Source organism: Macaca mulatta, chromosome 16 (genome assembly GCF_049350105.2).
Source record: "Macaca mulatta isolate MMU2019108-1 chromosome 16, T2T-MMU8v2.0, whole genome shotgun sequence".
NCBI lineage: Eukaryota > Metazoa > Chordata > Mammalia > Primates > Cercopithecidae > Macaca > Macaca mulatta.
The window spans coordinates 62,150,900-62,170,195 of record NC_133421.1 but is presented as its reverse complement, the minus strand read 5'-3'; positions in this window follow the sequence as shown (position 1 = coordinate 62,170,195).

The following is a 19,296-nucleotide window of genomic DNA, read 5'->3' as shown; positions in this document are numbered from 1 at the left end:
AAGGGGCTGCCAGGTCAGAGGTTGGTGAGTTCTCTATAAACCCCTTTTTTGGCTGGGTGCAGTGGCTCATGCCTGTAACCCCAGCACTTTGGGAGGCAGAGGCAGGAGGATTACTCAAGGCCAGGAGTTGCAGACCAGCCTGGGCAACATAGCGAGACTCCGACTCTACAAAAAAAAAAAGGTTAAAATAAATAAATAAATCCCTTTTGTCATGTCACTGAGAGTCGGCCTCATGACCTTGAAGACACTGCATCAAAAACATGCCCTGACCCTTCCTCTTTCACCCTGACACTGTGCCCAGTGCCCTGTCAGGAATCCAAGATCAGGGCTGGCAGACGAGGCTCCATGAGAGGCCCCGTGTCCTGGTCAGCTGGGCACGGCCACCAACCCTCAGCCAGGGTCATCCAGAGAACCTCCAGCAGGATCCCACGAGAGGGGAATTAGAGAGGAGGCTGGGTATCAGGACCTGGCAGGCGGAATCAGGCGGGTAGGGGGAGGGAGGGCAGTGCCCTGGAAAGGGGGCCGGTCTCATTGTTGTGGTCTGTCTGGGAGATTCCTCCCCTTTTTAATTTGCTTCCTGATTGAAGGGTTGGCTCTGACTGCCCAGCTCCCCCGTCATTATCTGCTGCCGGTGGCTCAGGTGCTGGCGAGCCTGGCGTGGCCCCTAGGTTATTACCTGGAGCTCTGGGGGTGGCAGAGGCTGCCCCTCTGGCCGGGGTGGGGGCCTGTCTGGAATCTGCCCTGATCCTTCCACCCACAGGGCAGCCATCTTGATGCCCAGCATAGTGGACACACTCACTTGGTTCCAAGAGTCAGCTGATCCCAGGTGGACTTCAATGTCTAGAGGAAGCTTCATCTTTCAAGTGCCTAGATTATGGATTCAAGAACCTGAAGGGCCAGGCGTGGTGGCTCACGCCTGTAATCCCAGCACTTTGGGAAGCCGAGGCGGGTGGATCACTTGAGGTCAGGAGTTCGAGATCAGCTTGGCCAACATGGCAAAAACCCATCTTTACCCAAAATACAAAAATTAGCCAGGCATGGTGGTGCATGCCTGTAGTCCCAGCTACTTGGGAGGCTGAGGCACAAGAATCTCTTGAACCCAGGAGGCAGAGGTTGCAGTGAGCTGAGATCACACCACAGCACTCCAGTCTGGGTCTCACTCAGACAGAGTGAGACTCCCTTTGAAAAAAACCAAAAGAACCTGAGACAGCTAGCCATGGTGGCTCACACCTATAATCCCAGCACTTTAGGAGGCCAAAGTGGGCAGACTGCTTAAGCCCAGGTATTCAAGACCAGCCTGGGCAACGTAGCCAGACCCCATTTCTACAAAAAGTACAAAAATTAGTTGGGCATGGTGGGGGTGCCTGTAGTCCCAGTTACTTGGGAGGCTGAGGTAGGAGGATCACCTGAGCCCAGGAGGTCAAGGCTGCAGTGAGCTATAATCACACCACTGCATTCCAGCCTGGGAGACAGAATGAGACCCTGCCCCTCCCCCACACACACAAAAAAAGGCCTGGCATGGTGGTGGCTCACGCCTGTAATCCCAACACTTTGGGAGGCCAAGACGGGTGGATCACCTCAGGTCAGGAGTTCGAGACCAGCCTGGCCAACGTGGTGAAACCCCATCTCTATCAAATACAAAAATTAGCCAGGCGTGGTGGCTTGCACCTGTAATCCCAGCTACTTGGGAGGCTGAGGCAGAAGAATTGCTTGAACCTGGGAGGCAGAGGTTGCAATGAGATGAGATCGTGCCACTGCCTTCCAGACTGGATGACAGAACAAGACTTTGTCTCAAAAAAAAAGAAAAGAAAAGAATTGGGCATGGTGGCACACACCTGTAGTCCAAGCTACTTGGGAGGCTGAGGCACAGGAATGGTTTGAACCTGGGAAGCGAAGGTTGCAGTGAGCCGAGATCGCGCCACTGCACTCCATGTGGGGATGAGAAAGAGAGAGCAGTGAAGCTAGGGGAGTCCCCTGCTGAATCCTTCCCGTTCTGTGGTGTTCACAAAACCAAGAGTCATAGAGGGGAAAAAGTGGCATTGATCTATGAACCTGGGACAACTAGAATCCAGCATGTGGGACTTCCTGCTGTGTAGGTGCAGAGGAGACTCAGCCTCCTCTAGTGCCTGGAGCATTGGACTTCGGACCTCTGCCCAGTGCCTGTGGGCACAACCTAGAACCCTGGGAGGGAGGGCACCCTTGCCTCTTCCATCTCTGAGTCCCCAAAGTTCTGGCCCTTTGCCTCATCCTTGATTGGGCCTGTGGGCTTCAAGGACAGGAGATAATATCAAGATAAACAGGAAGCGCCAAATTAGAGACACGAAGTTTGTTGTTTTAGAGGGCGCCCAGCGCCAAGCAGCGGTGCCAGGTTGGCAGCCCTGGAGCCTGATGTCTGCCTGCTCTCTGCACAGCCAGCTGCCCCTTGGACCACAGCGGGAGGGTCCTCTGGACAGGAAGGGAGGATGGGGTGGAACATGGCAGGGAATGAGTTAAGCAAGTGGTTCTTTTTTACCCACCAGCTGAACATTTGCAGTGTCACCTCTGATTCATTCTGGGCATTTAGTCACTCATTCCACAAATATTTTTAAGTGCCTTCTCTGTTCCAGGCATGTGCTCGGTACAGCCTCTTGTACCGAGTTACAAGCTAACATTGTCCTCACTAGAATGTAAGCTTCATGGAGGCAGGGGGTTTCATTCATTGCAGTACTCCCAGTGCTTGGAATGGTGCCTGGGACTCTATAAGTGCTTTGTATGTTTGTTGAATAAGTTAATGGAAGGATGAATAGATAGAAGGAAGGAAGGAAGGAAGGAAGGAAGGAAGGAAGGAAGGAAGGTAGGAAGGAAGGAAACAAGGAAGGAAGCAAGGAAGGAAAGAAGGAGGAGGAGGAGGAAAGAAAGAGGGAGGGAGGGAAGGAAGGAAGGAAGAAAGGAAGGAAAGAAGGAAGGAAAGAAAGAAGGGAGGGGAGAAGGGGGCCTTTAAAGCAGGCATAAGAGGGTCCATGATTTTTCAGTATACTGGACTTCTTTTTTTTTTTTTTGAGATGGAGTTTTCCTCTTGTTGCCCAGGCTGGAGTGCAATGGCGCGATCTCCGCTCACTGCAACCTCTGCCTCCTGGGTTCAAGCAATTCTCCTGCCTCAGCCTCCCAAGTAGCTGGGATTACAGGCATGTGCCACCATGCCCTACTAATTGTGTGTGTGTATGTGTGTGTGTGTGTATATATATATATATATATATAGAGAGAGAGAGAGAGAGAGAGAGAGAGTAGAGATGGGGTTTCACCATGTTGGTCAGGCTGGTCTCGAACTCCTGACCTCAGGTGATCCGCCCACCTTGGCCTCCCAAAGTGCTGGGATTACAGGTGTGAGCCAACACACCCGGCCTACACTGGACTTCTTAATGACAGCATTGATGATCCACAAGTGCTGTCCTCTCCATTCCATTCTGTCCACCTCTGAATGAAACTTTGAGTCTTTTTTTCCTTTTTGTTTGTTTGTCTGTTTGTTTTTTGGTTTTTTTTGTTGTTGTTGTTGAGACAGAGTCTCGCTTTGTCGCCCAGACTGGAGTGCAGTGGTCGGATCTCAGCTCACTGCAAGCTCCGCCTCCCGGGTTCACGCCTTTCTCCTGCCTCAGCCTCCGGAGTAGCTGGGACTACAGACGCCCGCCACCTCGCCCGGCTAGGTTTTTGTATTTTTTAGTAGAGACGGGGTTTCACCGTGTTAGCCAGGATGGTCTCGATTTCCTGACCTCGTGATCCGCCCGTCTCGGCCTCCCAAAGTGCTGGGATTACAGGCTTGAGCCACCGCGCCCGGCCTGTCTGTTTGTTTTTTAAGAGACAAGATTTTACTCTATTTCCCAGGTTGGAGTGCAGTGGCACCATCATAGCTTACAGAAGCCTCTAACTCCTGGGCTCAAGCAATCCTCCTGACTCAGCCTTCCAAGTAGCTGGGACTACAGGTGTGCCACCACATCCAGCTATTTATTTATTTATTTATTTATTTATTTATTTATTTTTTGTAGAGATGAGTGTCTCACTGTGTTATCCAAGCTGGTCTCAAACTCCTGGCTTCAAGTGATCCTCCCATCTTAGCCTCCCAAAGTGCTGGGATTACAGATGTGAGCCATGGCACCCTGCCAAATCTTTGAGTCTTGACACCAGTAGGTGGTCATGGTCCAGTTCCTTGCCCAGATGCCCATAGGGACTTCAGCTTCCAGGCTGCAATCACAGAGAATGAAGAAAGAAGGCTGATCTAGAAATATGGGTAACTCTTACAGGAAAGCCCCCCAGCCTCTAACAGGCCCTCTCTGAGCATCGAAGGTGCCAGTGGTCTTCCAAGGTCCAGGATGTGATTGCTGTCCTGGGCCCTGTCTTGCTGCCCTTTGCCCCTGCCCTCCTCCTCCCTACCTGATGGTGCCAGGTAAGGCTTCAGGCATGGCAGAGGCTGAACTGAGAGCCACCCCACCTTGTGACTGTGGCTCCATCCCCCTATCCACACCCAAGAGGTGAGATCCTGGGGCAGTTGGCATCTGACAGCCTGGCATCGACTCATGCCAACAGCTTGGAAGCTGCAGTAATTAGAAGGGGAGAGGGAGAGAGGGGGAGAGAAGGAGAGTGAAAGCAAGCTCTAGAGAGAAACCTTCTTCTCCTGCCTGCCGCAGGGCAAACTACTTCAAACGAATTCGTTTTGCTCTTGTGAAACTGAAGACAATTTCCTTTTCTGTCATAAAACAAATTATTGCTCATCAGGAGTGCTGGGCTAGTCTCTCTCCTGAGGGTGTGCTCCTGCTCTTGTGCAGGAGGAGGGGAAATATTAGGGGAGGGGACCTAGGGTGCAAAAGGGATTCCCGGGAGCCACCCTAAGGAGGGGTAGGAAGAGAAGCTTTAGAGAGATTCATGCTCCTCTCAGGAGTGAAACGGCACTGTGTCTCCCTTGTCAACCTCCCTGACTGACCAGGGAAAGGATCCAAGAAGGTACCGCTTGGCTCCAACCACCAGGACTGAAAGAGCCTCTGAGAGGGTCCATCCCTCCTCCATCCTCTTGCCTCCAAGCTAGCCTGGGGAAGGCTCCACCTCCCCACCTCAGGCACCTGTTCCTGCTGTGGAGGGGTGAGGACAGGAAAGGGAGGCCCAGAGAAGTTGAGAGACTTGCCAGAGATCACTCAGCAAATTAATTAATGGCAGATCCAGGATAAGAACCAGTGGGTTCTCTTCCAGGCCAGGATCAGAGGGCGCCTGGGGACTTTTGTTAGCACCTTTATGACACTGGGTTGCTCCAGTGAGCAAACAGCATCCAAATGCTGCTGCTATCCCTAGGGGAAAAGTCTACAAAGAGGAGCTGGTGCAGTGGGCTCCCTCCACCCCCAGTCATCAGGCCCCCATTCTGCCCCAATCATGCCCTTTCACCTCTCCTGGTCTTCGCTTTGAAAAACTTCCAGGGGACCTCCCTTCAGACCCACAAGAGGAATGATGGGTAATTTTTCTTCTCCCACCCCATCTACCCCATTAAATGTTCATAGCTCTTCCTTTCTCTTCTCTATGCTGATCACCGGGCCAGGGCTCAGGGGAGACATGCTTCGTCTTTATGCTTCAGCTCTTACCAATTTTTCATCACCTCCCCTGATAATTGCCCTCCTCCCCTCCCTCACTTCTCCAAGCTCTCGTCTCATGGCTTTTCTAGGAACTGGGGGAAATATAAAGGTTCCTTTCCCTGAGGAGCACCTGACTGGGGTGGGAGGGTATATAGACCCGACACTCACAAGCACCCAGAAGAGAAGAGAAACGGGAAGACTCTGGCTGGAAAGAACATGGGTATCAGGATGAGGAGACAGAGGGCAGGGAACAAAGGCAGAGGCAGGGCCAGGGAGGGGTGTCTGAGAGGGTTTCTTGGAGAAAGAGGGCAAGGAAGATGTGAGGAGGGGTATGGAGTAGAAAATCAAAACTACAGACTGCTTGGAGACAAGGAGGAAGATGGGCCCAGGTTGGGGGCCACGGTGATGCCTGGGAAGGGGCTGGGAGCCAGGAGATAGGGTTCAAATCCCTGCCAGAGATGACGCAGGCAAGTGGGAGGGCCAAATACAAACAACCATTCCAGTGATGTGGAAACGTAGTTTTAAGCCAGGGTGAATGGAGAAATGTTTGGGGATTGGCTGCCGGACCGGAGCAGCCAGACAGCCACTGTGAACAAAGGCTGTGGGATCGCATTTGAGGCCTGATGGGAGATGGAGAAATCACCTTGCCCACCCCTCTACCCCCAGGCACACGTGTTTCTTTCCCACCCAACCCGCTGATCGGCACTCTGGAAAGGGGGGCCCACCACCTGCCAAGTTCCCTGCTTGGCGGCAACCCCAAACGTTCTCCCTTGTGTCCAACCACAATTCCTCTGGTGGCCTTTGGAGGCTTGGCAAGGAGAGGGCAGTGGGGAGATGGAAAGCGACTGCCCCTCTGAAAGTGGCTGGGCGGGAGACAGGGAGGGGGAGGTGAGCAGAGGGCAGGGCCAGGAGAGGATCGTGTCCGGGCGAAGACTCCTGCTCATCGGACACGCCACGCTGGGAATCTGAGAATCTGTGGTGGGAATGGGCCGGGCTGGCAGGAACAAAGGATGAAAGCGAGGTTGTGCGGCCGGCTGGGACGTACACACCCATCGCTGACGTACTTCGGCGGCTGATGACCTCAGCCAGGCCGTCAGACCCCGTCTTATCGCGCTGCCCCAGTGAGGGTCCCCCTGCACCAGCCCCCAAACAGGGCCTGAGAGCATGAGATAAGTCGGTTAGATGCCAGAAGGACCTGCTGTCAGGAGAAGCTCAGGGAATGACATTTCCCAGAGACAGGCGGGGTCAGAAGAGGGGATATGGGAGGATGAAGAGAAGCGATGAGGCTTAGAGGGAAAGTGGAGAAACCATCATATCAGTGACCCTGATCTGAGGATCCAGGGTCCGGTTGTCAATTCTTCGTGTCTATCTAAGAATTCTGACAGTGGGAGGGCAGGGCCCTGGCTAGGCCTGGAATACCTCTAGAGGACTTGGGTTAGACACCACAACTTATTTGCTTTTGGGTGGTAGGGACCTTAAGAGACTGAGAGAAGAACCCACAATGATCTCAGAAAGTGTGGAATCACGCCTCTCGTGCAAGGGTAGACCACCACTTGGCCACACAGCCAGTGGAGGCTCCCATCCTCTGACCCCCACCCCCATGGGACCACTCAGCTTCCTGGGCCTCCGTGGAAACCCACTGCTGGCATTTCATCTGTTCCTTTGGACCAGGAGCGGAGTAAGGCACTGTGGCTATGGTGTAGCTCCCTCTCACTTATCCCACTCTGGGGAAGAAAATGGGCTCTTACTGTTTTTTCTCTCCCAGTTTTGAGGTGAGGAGCCTGGGAAGGAAGAATCTGTTTGAAGACTTTATCTGCCCTTCTAAAGATCTCACCCCCACTGGAAGCCTTTGGCAGATCCTCAGGCACAGCCACACTGCCTGTGTCCCCCCTAACTGCCCCTCACAGGCAGATATAGTTCCTCCCGAACAGAGCATGACATGCAGCCAACACACAGAGCCTCCACCAGCATGCACACGCGCACACACATGCACACACACCCTCACTCAGTCACACACCCTCTTAGGTCATCACTTACCCAGAGGTTCATCCAGACCCCAGTGCAGGCATACACTGTGGCCACAGCAACCCACAGTGACCACTGGAGCAGGCACACCCCACTCACTGTGGCACAGAGCTTCGCCATGCCAAGAGGCCCCCACACACTCCCGGGGTCCCCTTCACCCATGTGCTCCCTCACACACTCTCCACTCCCATTCGGGCAAGTGTGTGCAGTGAGCACCTACTAGGATAATGAAATGCAAAGATGGACCAACATGGCGCCTCCTGGACACACATGTTTACAAGGTGGTGGGAGACTCAGTCACATGAGCAGAGTGTTGCAAAGCAGCACTCGAAGTGTTGGAAGAGGAAAAAACATCAAGTACCATGGGGACGACCCAAGTCTTGGAAGCCACTTGCCTACACAGCCAGTGGGAGGCACTGAGCCTTCCCACTTTCATACCTGGGCAGCCAACGCAGGGCTGCCTGCATCAGAGCCAAAGTGCTCCTGACCTCCACCAAGCTGCCTCCATCAGGGACAGAGCTTTCACACTCACGAGGCCCTCACCTACTCCCTAGTAGCCTCCTAATGCCAGCCAGACCCTCCCAACCCCGACCGTCATACACACGCATAGACCCATCTTCAAGCCCTCTGCTCTCACACACCCTCCCTCCAAGGAGCCAGAGCCACTTGTCACTAGAGGAGCCATAATTGGCAGGTGCTGAGGCTGTCACAGAGCTTTGAAACAGGCAGAGGGGAGGGAGGGGAAGGGTTCCTGAGGTAGGGGGCTTGGGAGCGGGATGGGGGAAGAAGGAGGGGGCTGGCTCCAGTGCCCTCTTCTCCGCTCTGCAGGTGTAATTAGCCCTGGCAGATGAAAGGGCGTCTTTGAAAACAGGCGAGATCCTTGTCTGTCAGCAGGGCGCTCTGGGTGGCATCGGCAGCTTATCCTGAAACCACACACGGCACCAGAGCCGGGCTGTCTGGGTGCTGCCCAGGAGGCGGGGAGGCAGACCCCAGGGTGTGAGCCTTTGACTCCCCACTCCTCCATATCTCGGCCCTGGGCTTCCTGCTTCTATGAACAGGAGCTTCTCAGAACAGAGTCCTCCAGAGCCTGGCAGTGCCACTCCCAATAAACTGACGCCCCATCCTTGGGGCCTGAAGGGACAGGGTACTGCCTCCCCTCCCCTGCCAAGCTGGACAGGAGGCCAAGGACAATGGCCCTAGGCAGTCCTTTCATCCTGAGATCTCAAAGCGCCATCTAATTAACCCTGCCCAAGTTGGGGACTTCCTCTGGAGTCCCTTTGGAGGGGTGTGGTCTGGTACCAGCAGTTCCCAGATCTCAGCTTGGATAGGAGCACAAGAGGGCAGGATCTCCCAGTCCTCATTCTGTTTGGGATCTGGGAGTGTGGAGGTACAGCACATTGAGGGTGCTAACACCAAACTGAAAAGGGGACTGACGGGGATCTCAGGGGATCTGAGTTTGACACCCAAAGGGGGATAATCCCTGATGCATCCTGTCCCTCCTATTGCAGGTGGGTTCAAACTCAAGCAAAGGACGAATCTCATGAGCATGCAGAGTGGAAGAGGCTGGCTCTACAGGTGTAAGCAGTGCATGATCCCACCTACATGAAGGTCAAAAACAGCCAGAAAAACTAATCTACACTCTTTGAAATCAGAATAGAAATGCCTTATTTTTGGGGGGGTTAATAACCTGAAGGTGGTATCAAGGGTGCTTTGGGGTACTGGTAACCTTCTGTTTCTTGAGCTGAGTGTTGGCTACCCAAGTATGTTCAATTTGTGAAAATTCATCCAGTTTTGTGCTTATGATTTATGTGTGTTCTATATGCATAACACTTTTCTATATGCATTTCATAGTTCAATAAACATTTACATTAAACATTTTACATATCAAGTCAATACTTTGTCTTATGATTCCTTTAAGGGGCTCTCACATTTGTCTCTTTCCTCAGCTGGAAGATCAAAGAGTTTGCTCCAGAATGAAGACCTGATGAGGCCAGATTCTCAGAGAATTTCTGGACTGTATGTGTGTTGGGGGAAGAAAGATGGGAGGCTGTGCAGAGCCAACACATTGATACACCTTATTCCCTACCTCCCCCCCACCCTACTGCAATCCTCAGACACACTAACCTTTTTCACTTCGCTAAAAACCAATGAATGCTTTGATGCCAAGGGAACCAATGAGATCACTGGGATCCCTGCTCTTCTCTACCCCACCTCCACTATCTGCTCCTGAAATCTGTTCCCAGTCAGGGTCCTACCCTCTCCACCTCTGGTGGTCAGCTCTGCCCCTTTCATCTCCCTCCTCTGCTTCAGGGTCTAAAAGAGATAGCTTTGGAGGGGTGGAGGGTGTTTGTGAAGAAGCTGCTGGTCCCCACCTCATCAAATGACATCCCTGCTTCTTTCCCTCCACCCAGGAAAAAGGCAGGAGGCATTGATTTCCCCTCCTGCCACTGAGGCAGAGGGCTTCGAGCTGGACTTCCTGATAACTGGGGTGGTAAGAAGTCCTTGGAGGGGGTGAACAAAAGCCAGGATTATTTAAAGGCTGACCTATCTGGAGACAGGGAGAGATGAGATCAGTTTATGGGGTCCTAAGCTTGCTGGGTTTTCACTGCAAAGAACTTCACCACCCAAGCATGAACACATGGAGGTACTTGCTCCTGACATAGAGTATCCAACTGGGAAGGGATCCTAAAAATCCATGTTTCCTAATTGGCACCCCAGAACTCCCAGCCATGCCAGACTGAAACTTTGTCGGTTTCATGTGACCAGAAGCATCCACCTCCTCCTGTGCTGAATTCATCGATGTCCCACTGGCAACTTGGTCTCCACTGGTTTGATGGGCTCTATAACCTAGAGTCTGGGGTTCACCTTCCCTAGTTTTCTGGAAAATTCGTACCCCCTGCCCAAATTCATCCTCTCTAATTAGCTCCCCTAAAATGTGCTAAGAAGAGGGACTGTTCTCTTCTGACCCTCCTTCTAGCAGGTAGAGTCCATAACCCTCGAGTATTCCAGGGATTTTTGTTTTGTTCACTAATTACATTGTAAGCACCCAGAACAATGTCTGGCACACAGTAGGCATTCTATAAATGTTTACTGGATGAATGAACGGCGCTCACGCTTGGAAAGTTCCTCCAGAAGCCCATCCTATATCCCTATTACTATCATTAAAGTTTTCAGCTCTGGTCCTAGAAAAGAGGAGTCAGCTATCTGCCTGCATCAGTCATCATTTATTGAGCACCTAGTGTGTGCAAACCATTGTGATATGTGACTGTCTCTTCATAACTTAAGAGTCTTAGCTCATCCCAATACCTCTTACTATCTGTCCCCACTTCTCCCTCCAAGTCCAGTCTTCATTCAACTTTAGTGGCCCATTTCTTAAGAGTTACTCAAGATTTAATAAGAATGAGAAGTTTGCTTTCTGTGATTATAATTGTTTGTTCTAGTTCTTTTGTCGCCATTTAAGAGAAGTGAAAACCTCTCCATTTCTCTTTTTGTCTCTGTACCTCCAGCTCTCTGCATAGCATTTGTCCCCGCCTCTCTATCCCTCTCTGGTCTCTGTTTCTGTTTGTTTGCTTGCTTGCTTGCTTTCTTTCTTTCTTTCTTTCTTTCTTTCTTTCTTTCTTTCTTTCTTTCTTTCTTTCTTTCTTTCTTTCTTTCTTTTTTTCCAGGCTAGAGTGCAGTGGCACGATCTCGGCTCACTGCAAGCTCTGCCTCCCGGGTTCACGCCATTCTGCTGCCTCAGCCTCCCGAGTAGCTGGGACCACAGGCGCCCGCCACTACGCCTGGCTAATTTTTTGTGTTTTTTAGTAGAGACGGGGTTTCACTGTGTTAGCCAGGATGGTCTTGATCTCCTGACCTCATGATCCACCCGCCTCGGCCTCCCAGAGTGCTGGGATTACAGGCGTGAGCCACCACGCCTGGCCTTCCTTCCTTTCTTTCTTTCTCTCTCTCTCTCTCTCTTTCTTTCTTTCTTTCTTTCTTTCTTTCTTTCTTTCTTTCTTTCTTTTCTTTCTTTTCTTTTCTTTCTCTCTCTCTCTCTCCTTCTCTCCTTCTCTTTCTCTCTTTCTTTCTTTCTTTCTTTCTTTCTTTCTTTCTTTCTTTCTTTCTTTCTTTCTTTCTTTCTTTCTTTCTTTCTTTCTTTCTTTCTTTCTTTCTTTCTTTTTTGAGACAGAGTTTTGCCCTGTCGCCCAGGCTGGAGTGCAGTGGTGCGATCTCGGCTCACTGGAACCTCTGCCTCCCAGATTCAAGCGATTCTCCTGCCTCAGCCTCCCCAGTAGCTGGGACTACAGGCGCCTGCCACCACGCCCGACTAATTTTTTGTATTTTTAGTAGAGACGGGGTTTCACCATGTTGCCCAGGCTGGTTTTGAACCCCTGAGCTCAGGCAATCCGCCTGCCTCAGCCTCCCGAAGTGCTGGGATTACAGGCGTCAGCCACTGCGCCTGGCCTCTGGTCTTCGTTTCTTTGCTGGAGGATTCGCTCTGTCTTGGGAGCCCCTCTCTAGGTCTGATTCCTTGGGTTGTGGGTTTGTCTCAGGCCCGATCTCTTTCACTGTCTCCCTGTCTTTCATTTCCTTTACAGCAAATAGGTAAACAAGTGGTTGAGAAATAGGAAAAAGGGAGGAAAAAAAGAAAAGCTATCGTGGGGTGTTTTCTCCCAGGTATCAGGGTCGCAGGTAGCTCCAACCTCAACTGGGAACAAGTCCCAACAGGTGCAACCCCTGTCCAGATGTTGCACAATGCAGGCGCGTGCCCAGAGCCCAATCCCAGATCGGTTCCCGGGCAGAGGTCCGGGTTGGGGATGTATCCAAACCAGAAATATCCTTTCAGGTCTCTCTCCCTGAGACAAACCCCGGCCGGGTCTGCTCCTCCCGGAGTCAGCTTGCAGGCGTATTGGGGGAAGCCAGCGAGGTTGTTTGCCGGGAAAGGACAGTTTGGGACCGCGGAGGGGAGTTCCCTGCGTCTGGGTCGTGGGGGGAGCTACAGGCCGGGCGGGGGGTGAGTAAGGCCCAGCGGACGCAGGAGGCTCAGTGGCGGCGGCGGCGGCGGCGATGGGGAGGAGGATAATTAGCAGGGAGGCTCTCGCCACAGCACGTCCCCACAAATGAGAGGCCCCGGGCCCCAGACACCACACAACAAAGCAGGAGGCAATTATTTGGCTCCAGTGGGAGGGGACAGCCCTTTGCCGGCCCACTGCAGCTGAGCACCCAGCCTCCGTTGAGGACGCGGAGGGTGGGGTGCAGAGACCCTCTCTCCAGCCCCCCGGCGGCAGGGGCAGGGCCCCGAGGGACTCCCGCTGGGTTACCCTTAGAGGAGGTCCCAGTTGGGGAAGGCAGAGCCGTAGGAGGCCCCAGCCTGATTAGAGCCGGCCCTCAGCCAGCCCGGAGCCTCCCACAAGGCCTCCAGGAGACCTCCTGGGGACCCCACAGGGAAGCGAGAATGTCCTGGGACTGGGGCTGGAGAGGGCGGAAGGGTTTTTTTGGGTCCTGGAGAAGCCAGTGGCCAACATCTGAACCCCCCTTCTCCAGCTGTGGCCACACAACTGGCAACCGGGAGGCTCTCAGGCAGGTGGGGAAACCACAGAGGAGGGAGCAGGAGCCAGGGAGATTCCAGAGCTCCGGCCCAGGCCTGGAATTCACACAATTGCTATGCAAACCAAATGCAAATACATCTTCTTTTATCTCCCCTTCGAAAATCGTCAAATCAAGCATATTTGGTAGAAGGCCATGACTGATCAGCTGGAGGACCCCCAGCCTCTGCTTGCCTCCTTCTCCCTTTCCACCCACCCATCCCTACAGGAAAACTGAGTCGTACCATACCTTGGATTCACCTGGGACCCACCTACAAAGGACTTTCCCCTCTTCAGATGAAAGAGCCCAAAGTACAGATGGGGAAAAAAAGGCCTTAAGAGATTAAGGTACTTTCCCCTGCTCTAACAGCCCACCTGGAGGATGACAGGCCTCCTGGAACCTTCTGATAACAGCCCTAGGTTAACAGCATGCCAGTGGGGGAGGGGAAAGAGCACAGAACTGGGAGTCCTAAAATCTGATCTCTGGTCTTGGCTTTACCTCTAAGTTGCTGGGTGATCTCGTCACCATTCCCAGCTCTCACCACTCTCTGCCTCAGGCCAACAGAGGATGAACCCCAGCCATTGTCCTCCCCTTTTCTTTTTTCTTCTCTTCTCTCTCTCCTTCTCTCCCTCCCTCCCCCTTCCTTCCTTCCTTCTCTCTTTCCTCCTCCTCCTCTTCTTCTTCCTCCTCCTCCTCCTTCTTCTTCCTCCTCCTCCCCTCCTCCTCCTTCTTCTTCTCCCTGCTCCTCCCCTCTTCTCCCTTCTCCCCTCTTCTTCCCTCCTCCTTTCTTCTTTCTTTCTCTTTCTTCTTCTTTCTCTTCTTCTTCTCCTTCCTCCCTCCTTCTTCCCTCCTCCTCCTTCTCCTCCTCCTCCTCCTTCTTTTTTGTTTTTTTGAGACAGTCTCACTCTGTCACCCAGGCTGGAGTGCAGTGGAGCAATCATAACTCACTGCAGCCCCAACCTCCCTGGCTCAAGTAATCCTTCCATCTCACCTTCCTGAGTAGCTAGGAGTACAGGTGTGCACCACCACACCCAGCTAATTTTTTAAAATTTTTTTCTGTGGAGGCTGGGTTTCATTTTATTGCCCAGGCTGGTCTCGAACTCCTGGGCTCAAGTGATCCTCCTGCCTTGGCCTCTCAAAGTGCTAGGATTATAGGTGTGAGCCACCACACTCAGCCCCATTTTCAAAATCTTCCTCAAAATTCACTTTAGGAGCCAGGCAGGGGGTACATGCCTGTAATTCCAGCTACTTGGGAGGCTGAGGTAGAAGGACTGCTTGAGCCCAGGAGTTTGAGTCTAGCCTGGACAACAGAGCAAGACCTCCTCTCTAAAAGAAGAAAAAACAGTTCCCTTCAGCAGACCTCACTGGGTTAGCCCTGCTGGCCTCTGGTTGCTGCTGATGTTGGGGTTCTCTCCACCTAGGATGGGCTCACTGGTCCTGTACATTTGCCCTTCCTGATATGGGCTGGGAGAGCTCCTAAGTAATTTGGAGAGTGTATGTGGGGTCCTCATTGTGCCCCCACCTGCACCCAGGATGGAGACAGAGACTATCTCTTATGTTAGACTGGGGGCTTTGCAAGAACACAGCCTGTGTCTTTTCCAGTATATTGTAGCTCTCTGAGGCCAGAGAGCCCCTGTTAGGATGGGACTGTGTCTCTATCATTAATACTTTCCCCTAAAGTTGAGGACTCTGCCCCCTCCACCTGCCCAAACCTGGGGTCAGCAGGAGCCATTCCATAGGGGAGAGGGGCCCAGACAGCTGCCTCTCCCAGGTCTTCACTGACTGCTTTCTCAGCTCCCCTGTCACCCCTTTTACTGGGCCCCTGCCACCACCAGGGGGGCAGCTTTGTCATTTCCCCTCTCCCACCCGGCTTCTTCTCTTCTCTGAAACTCTGGCCTGGCATCTACCTCCTCCTCCTCCTCTTCTCCCAGCTTCCCACCACCCTCATCCCTCTCCAGGGCCTCAGGGCAATTATTTGCCATCTGCCATGTGCGTACATTCCTGGGGCTGGCTCCCAGGCTCCCTGCTTCCCTGGGGGGTCTGAGAACCCTGTTCATCTGCCCTATACCATCAGAGCTGCCCTTGCCACCCTCGGAATGCCTGAGTCCTTTGTTCCCCAGTCCCCCCAAGGCCTCCTGGGGCTTGCAGTGCCAGGGCTATTAACATCCTAGGCTGCCCTCACCCCTCTGGAGCCAGAGAGGCTGTCAGAGCAAGCCTAGGGGGGGCCCTCTAGTGCGGGCATCTCCCCATGTGTCCCTCCTCCAGGTCTCCATCTTCACCTCAGGGAGACTCCCTGCCCTGAGACCCCGCCACTTCATATCCATTTGCATATACTTGTTGGTGCAGCCCAAGCAAATTAATGCAAATACAATCCAAACCAGAAGCAGCAACTGGATGGCCCTGAAGCCAGGAGAGGACTCAATGTCTGGAAGAACCTCTTTTTCCAGAGATGGACATTCAGGGAAACCGAGGCTGGAGAGAATGCATTCCTTGCTCATGCATTCCTGGCGGGGATGCCTGATTCTCTGAAAACTTTCCAGGGCCACTGACCTGAGTTGTGTAACAGCGCTCTCCTTTTGCCCTTAGACCTCCTTTAACTGTGGCTCTTCTTTCACACACTTTCGATCTTTTTCCTTCCCTCTGATCTTCAGGGTCCTGACATTCCTTGCCCTCAGCACAGGAGCCCTGCACCCCACCATCATTCCCTGAGGGTGACTGAAGCAGGTGGTTCCTGTGGACTCTGAGAAGAACTGAGGAGCCTCCCCTGTCCCAGTGAGCTCCCCACTAACCTGCCCTGTTACCAGAAAATCCCTACCATTAGAGTGTTTCTGTGAGTACCATGTTCTGTTTAAAGACATGTGTCACTGTGGGTCTGGCTGACATATTCTGGAATTATCACCTTAGCAGAAAGCAGGGACTTGGGATCCTCTGGTAGATTTGGGATGGTTGAAGAAGAGAAGAAGACCTGGAGTGGAAAAAGGAATAGACACTGTCTAGAAATGCATTCAATCAACAGATGTTTATTGAACACTTACTATGTCCTGGGCCCCGAGCTGGGCATGGGGGTTGGGGTGAACAAGAGTGACTGGCTTCATGTAGGACAATAGGTGTTTCTCAAGCTTGAATTACACCAGCATCACCATGGATGATCATTAAAACCCAAGTGCCCAGCTGGGCGTGGTGGCTCACACCTGTAATCCCAGCACTTTGGGTGGCCAAGGCGGGCGGATCACCTGAGGTCAGGAGTTTGAGACCAGCCTGGTCAACATGGCAAAACCGCATCTCTACTAAAAATGCAAAAATTAGCCAGGCATGGTGGCACATGCCTGTAATCCTAACTACTCGGGAGGCTGAGGCAAGAGAATCGTCTGAACCTGGGAAGTGGAGGTTGCGGTGAGCTGAGATCGCACCATTGCACTCCAGCCTGGGCAACAAGAGTGAAATCTGTCTCAAAAAAGAAAAAAGGAAAAGAAAAGAAAACAAAAACCCATGTCCCCAAGCCTCTGTTGATCCAATGAGTCTATGGGGCCCAGGAATCTGCACTGAAACAAGCATTTCCCCTTCCCTTTCCCAGTGATGTAGCTGTAGGTGGTCTTGTGACCACACTTTGAAAAGCCCTGGTGGCAGGTCCAGAGTTCTAAGAACAGCCTGGAGTTTCAGGGATTCATGGAGGTAGAAAGAGGGAGGGAGGGAGGGAGGGAGGGAGAGAGGGTGTTGTCAAGAAGAGTTAGCCAGGGTAGGAGGTGACAGGCAGGGTCTTCTCCTCATGGCCTGCCATGCCTTGAGAGGAGCTGGGGATCCACCAGGCTCTCTCTGCCTGCAGATCCCCCATGGCCCTTCACCATCACTCAGGGGCCTCCCTGGACACTTCCCTGGGATCAGAGGGTCTTCCACACTGAGGCCTCCAAGCACCTGTTGATTTCCACCTTTCATTTCTCTCCGGGCCCCAGGGCACCTTCTCCTGAGTCTATAAAGGGTGGGCATTAATGGGAAAAGGTGGCAGAGACCCCAGACCACACTCCCCACTCTGTAGCCCTGACCCCTGGTCTCAGAGGGCTTCCTGGAGTCAGTGTCTAGGCTGAAGAGGGAGAGCCTGAGAGGATGAGATTTGAGGAAGCAGGAATAGAGGTTGAGAGGGAAGGCGAAAGGAGGGAGGCTGCCCCTCCTCCCCTCCAGCGCTCGGTGTTTGATGCCGGGGGTGCCGAGACATCTCCTCTCCCGGAAACTCAAGGCCAGACAGATAAACACAGATGGAGGGAGAGACTCGGCTGCTTTATTTATGGGCCCAGTGACAGGCCCTCTCCTGTCTCAGAGTCACTAATCTACCAGGCGGAAGAGACGTCCCACTCCCTCGCCACCCTCTTCCCTCCCTCCTAAGACTGGGGCCCAGCCAGGCTCCAAGCCTCCCTTAGGTGGTCAGGCAGTGCCAGCTCCTCTGGGCTAGAGGAGAGTGTCCAGAGGCTCAATAGACACCCTCTCTCCCTCCCCCCAAAAAACAGGGTGTCCTTCCTCTTGAGAAGATGGACACTTCAAAGGCCTTGACTTGGGAAGTCCCTGAAGAGACACCCTGGGCTGCCCCAACTTGGGTCTATCCAGAGCAGGGTTGATTGATGGGGGACCCCATGATGTCCCTAAGGGGTCAGACCCAGAGCTGAAGGGTGCTGCCTCCTGACGTTTCCGTCAATTTTACTTTCTCTAACAGCAATTAACACTCAAATAAAGGGGTCTTTGGGGACCCATCTTAATTGCTCCATTTTCTCCACCTCCACCTTCTCCTTACCCATCCCCACTTTCACAGACCTGCTCCTGCCACCCTCCAATGAAGGGTTAAATTTCACTGTGGCTGCTGGAGGGGCCACCAGGAATAGCCCCGCCTCCCATCAGCTGGGAAACATGGGGCTCTCTGACTTCCCTGATTGCTTCAGTTCCCTCTCCCTGCCCTGTGTCTGTCTGCCAGTGCCCCTTCATTCTGCCATCTTTACCCAGGTCTACCCCAAATCTCTGCATGAGGGCAGAAGTGACTCAGCCTTACAGAGAGAATGGGTTCCTTGGGCCCCAGGGTCAGAGATCAAAGAGCACCAAAAGGGCAGGAAGCAGAGGGGGTCAGGGAGGGGGCAGATCCATACCTGTCGGTGGCTTTGAGGCCGGACACTCAGAGCCTTTAAAGCCCCAGAGATTCGGGGATTTGGCTCATGGGATCAGACTGCCCGGCTCGCTGACTCACAGTGGCCAGACCCAGACTGGGACCTGCTCAACTCGCCCCTCTCTTTTTCATTTAAGCGACTTTGGGTCATCCATGGGCCAGGAAGCCAGGGAGGAACTTAACGAAAGCAACATGTTTCCCCCTCCCATGGCCCCACCCCATTATTGGCACCTTGTCTGAGCACACACACCCGAGCCTGGGGAAAAGGGGGTGATCTGCAATCCTGGCTCAGATTTGCAGTGAAGTCCTAGGTGGTTTCTTCCCCCTGTGAACGGGCATAGTTTGGGGGTAAATGGCATTTACTGGCCTCTCCCCCAACCCCCTGCCAAATCAATTTCAGATTCTCCTCTAGAAAGCTTTTCCCCAATAACTCCACTCAGCCCCTTTCCTGTATCTTCTTCCCATTCTCCCAGCACTACCTCAATAATTCCATTCAGTTGCTGTCTGCCCTTGTTTCTGGTCTCTGCTGATGAATCAGGGATGTATTCTGTCTTCCCACTCAGGCTGAGACATCTCTGTGGTCAAGAACTACGCCTCCCCTATCTGACCACCACTGCCTGATGGGGTCTCCTCTAGATCTGCTCCCTGCACTGAGCACAGGAAGCTGACTGCTGGCAGGGGAGGAGGCAGCAGAGGGGAGGCACCTCCACCTGTCCACTCGGGAAAGATTTTCACAAGTAGGCAGATCACCCAAAGGAAGTCAGGGAGACATGGAAGCATAAGGGAAAGAATTCCCAGTGGAGGTGACTTTTTTATTTCAATGTGTTTTTTGTTGTTGTTGTTTGTTTGTTTTTTGTTTTTTTTGAGACATGGTCTCGCTCTGTCACCCAGGCTGGAGTGCAGTGGTGTGATCCCAGCTCACTGTAGCCTCAACCTCCCAGGCTCAAACAATCCTCCCATCTCAGCCATCCAAGT